The sequence below is a fragment of the Palaemon carinicauda genome, chromosome 6 (genome assembly GCF_036898095.1).
Source record: "Palaemon carinicauda isolate YSFRI2023 chromosome 6, ASM3689809v2, whole genome shotgun sequence".
In the NCBI taxonomy this organism is placed as follows: domain Eukaryota; kingdom Metazoa; phylum Arthropoda; class Malacostraca; order Decapoda; family Palaemonidae; genus Palaemon; species Palaemon carinicauda.
In genome coordinates, this window is record NC_090730.1 from 5,325,259 (window position 1) to 5,329,658 (window position 4,400).

Sequence of the window (4,400 nt, forward strand, 5' to 3'; positions counted from 1 at the left end):
TGGGATATATATATATATATATATATATATATATATATATATATATATATATATATATATATATATATATATATATATATATATATATATATTATATATATATATATATATATATATATATATATATATATATATATATATATATACTGTATATATATATATATATATATATATATATATATATATATATATATATATATATATATATATATATATATATATATATATATATATATATATATTATATATGTATATATATATATATATATATATATATATATATATATATATATATATATATATATATACTGTATATATATATATATATATATATATATATATATATATATATATATATATATATATATATATATATATATATATATATATGTATGTATATATATGCATACACACTTGCCCATGTACATTAGATATTACATGATATGTATGTCTGCGTACATATATATACAGTTGTACCCCTATACCAGGTATGTGTTTACTAACCTGAAATAGGAAAGGTTGTTCATGAAGAAAACTTTTAAAAGAGGATCTTCTCTCTTAGATAATTGTTTAACCCTAAACCAAACATCTGTAACCACTTGCATTTATCCGATTATGTGAACTGTAGCGTGAAGTTACTTAAGTTTGTATATAACGTTCTTCCTTATATCTTAGTTTACGCAGCAGCTTGTTACCGATTAACACGTCAGTCAATAGTTTTGTTGTTGCTTTAGTTGATTTTATGATTTGTTAAAACTACCGAAGATTTTTAGTAAGTTAAGGACCAAATCTTGCTCAGAGAGAAGCCCCGTTATGAAGCAGACCCCTGAGTAATGATTTGAATAATTTGGTTGACAATTTAATTTATATATATTGTATCTCAGTCACTTTGATAATAATTAAGCTTTTGTAAACTGTATACCTCTTTACTACTTGTTTTCCAGTCGTTGATATTTTCTTTCAACAAACAGCCATTTGATATAGTTTAAGAGAATGTTCATCTTTCCAGATTTAAGAGATATGTAACTGGTGCCAATTAGGATAATTCTTTTCAGACTGCATTTTCCGGCCAAAGATATAGGTAAAATATAATTGGTAATTTTATATCATGTACAGTATTATAATGCCAATATTACATTTTTCTCACGTGTAAATTAGAATATTTGCATTGACTTATTCCAAAACAGTGTTAATAATCTTCTTTGTTAAACATTACATATTTTCAATATGTAATTGGAAAAGACAATTTCTTGAACCTTAGGAAGTCTTGTTCTTTTATTTCTGTTAGAATGTGGATCTTCAAAGTGTATAGGGTAAAACTGCATATATGTATGTATGTATTTATATGTTGTTAAAGTATCATATACAGCATTTATATGATACTTAAGTACATTTTCATATGTGTACACTGCAAATGAGTCAAGTATTTTCCATGCTGTAGACTTCAACTATTGGTTCTCTTGCTCTCTCCATTTTGGTATTCAGTGATACGAAAACATTTTACAAAGTCCGTGTCTTACATCTGTTGAGATTATCCCATGCGGTTATGCAATTATTCTTATACGCTGAGATTGAAGTCGGCCTTGACTTGTTCCCACTTTAGACGGTTCTAGTTGGTCAGTCTTCAAGATAGTAAATGTGAACTCAATTTGAAGTTTTGGTTTTCAACGCTCAGTCATGTCAAGTGAAGGTCTTGCTGATCCAATGTCTCAATTTGTGTACATTATGTCAACCTGAAGTGATACTGCTGCAAGGTTGTGTTGACCTAACAATGTACTGACTTGAGATTGACTACAGATCACTTTGGCCTGAGGTAATTTTGCAGAATTCAATTCCAAGTGATGTGAGATTTTTCTTTGTTTTATCTGGATACCAATGGGACTGACTGTGATATTAATCAAGAGGTTTGGGAGAATAAAAGAAGGAAGTGTGAGATAGAGAAATTTACGGTATAATGAAGTAATAGGAAAGTATGGACTCAGTGTTTCAGAGAATGAAATCAAAATCCAAAGATGACAAGGGAGGCAACAGTAAGACTTGGGGCATCCATGACAACATTCCCCTAGGGTAGGACAAACTGCAAATTCATTTAGGGGATTCCTCTTTAAGAGGCCTGATCCTGAATGATGGACAAATACCTATCCACCCCACCTCCGTTGGACCCTCACGAGGGAAAAGGCAATCCATGGTTCAAGGAAGGGGCTGTTTATCGTGGTTCTGCCCGAAAATGGCAAAGTATGTCAAGGAAATGGGAGTTAGAAATGGGTTAATAATTAAATGGAAACAAGGAAGCTTTCAAAAGGAGAGAGAAAGAATTGTCAGAGATAAGTAAACAAAGAAGAGTTCTTGAGTAGGAAGGAAGAAGCTCAATGCAAAATGCAAGACTTTTCTTTGCCATTGTAAAAAAAAAGGAAAATAATAGTTGGTCAGACTGATTGTCGTGGACAATGTTATTTGTTATGTTCGGTAACAGAAGGAAAATAGTGCAATGATTAACTTTATAAGTAAAAAAAAATGTTAAATCGGTCTGAATTTTGGTTCGCCCTCAATAAAAGGTTTGTTCTTAGTAACATTCATAAAAATAAAATTGACTGGATATTATTTATTTCCCTTTATCCTTTCAGCTTAGATGATCTAAACTTGACGTTTGCGTAAAAACACTTTTTGTACTTGAACTGACTTCTGATAACATTGATATCAATTGACATCTCATCAATACAGGTGTATTTTGAAGCTTACCTGGAGGACATGTCTTTGCAATTGTACATATTAAGAGAATTGCCAATCATTATTTATGCAAAACTAGTGTACATGACCCGTCAAAAATGACATCTAAATATTTAGATCGATATGCATATACATGCATCTCCCTTACCCGAGGGACGGGGAGAGCTGAGCATGACCAGAAAGAAATATATTTGTATATATAGCCAGGCACTTGCTTTTTATAATATAGAGGAGTGGGGTTTATACATTTATACTTGCAGTCCAAACAAGGCTATGTATGTTTTGTGAAAACCTTTGAATTGGTATTCTGGTTACGCATGTTAGGAACATTGCGGAGTCCAAGGTGATGCTTCGTTAGGACGTATCAATTTCAAGTCGGAATGTTCCTGCACAAGCCTCAGTTCTCTTTAATATCAACTTTACACTCTTCTAAAGCAGGTTTGATATTAGTTTTTTTTTTTCTCTTTAGTCATATTTGTTTCAAAGGAAGAAGATGCCTTTGAGAGGAGGCATTGGAGAGGGCGCATCAGGCAACCGACCCCTTAAAGTAGGGACATCATCAGGAAAGATTTGTTTCCAAGGAACTCTGTGATCAAGAGGCATCTAAAAACATCATCATCATCTCCTCTTACGCCTTTTGATGTAAAGGGCCACGGTTAGATTTCACCAGTCGTTTCTATCTTGAGCTTTCAAATCAATACTTCCCCATTCATCGTCTCCTACTTCATGATTTATAGTCCTCAGCCATGTAGGTCTGGGTCTTCCAATTCTTCTAGTGCCTTGTGAATCTCAGCTGAAAGTTTGGTGAACTCATCTCTTTGGGAGTGTGAAGGACATGCCCAAACCATCTCCATCTACCCCTCACTATGATCTCATCCCTATATGGCACTCTAGTAATCTCTTATAGTTTCATTTCTAGTCAGGGCCTGACATTTAATTCCCAATATACTGATAATTAATTAGATAAGGAAAGCCATTTCCAACTGTTTATTGTTATTTTGTTTTAGACTGATAATGTTGGCTATGTCACACCTTTCATTCTTGAACCTCATTCATTATTTTGAAAGAATGAAATTTCTCAATTATTTTTCTCCCTTTCGCACACATATACTGTATATATATATATATATATATATATATATATATATATATATATATATATATATATATATATATATATATATATATATATATATACTTGCCATGATTAGTGTATCTGCAACAGATTAATACACTAATAGAAAGATTAAATCCTCGTTTATGAACGGGAACTGTTACGTCGTTTTCTCTACAAGTGTCTCAAATCACCAACAGGGTCTCCAGGGAACTTAGGAAACATTTGCATTTTGTAACCATCCACAAGTCTTCATTAACGTTTACAAGGGTGTACATTGGGAGGTTCAGTTCGATTGTTAGTTTTAAAATAGTCTGCACCTTGTGCAAGCTACGGGCTTTTGCCATGTTTGCCCAAAGCAGCCTGTAAAAGCAGGTTCAGATTCAAGGGTGAGGCATAGCCTTTGCAACGGCGCCAAAGATTGAACCAGATCTACTAAAAAATAGATGAAGAAGAAGAAGAGGTTTTCATTCAAATCAAAACAAAGTGACAACCTTGTTGTGATATGGACAAATTTACCCATATTTTGAGTTCTTCGAAAATCTTAGCAAACGTAGAA

At 32.1% G+C, this 4,400-nt stretch overlaps 1 protein-coding gene across 1 annotated transcript in view; it reads left to right on the forward strand.

The window, feature by feature from the left end:
- Positions 1–4,304: 4,304 nt before the first annotated feature.
- The window catches only part of upSET, a 64,785-nt gene continuing 64,689 nt past the window's right edge, over positions 4,305–4,400 (forward strand). The window contains exon 1 of the mRNA XM_068374918.1: positions 4,305–4,400. This exon is cut by the window's right edge and continues 37 nt beyond it. The gene's annotated coding sequence lies outside the window, so the exon portion shown is untranslated.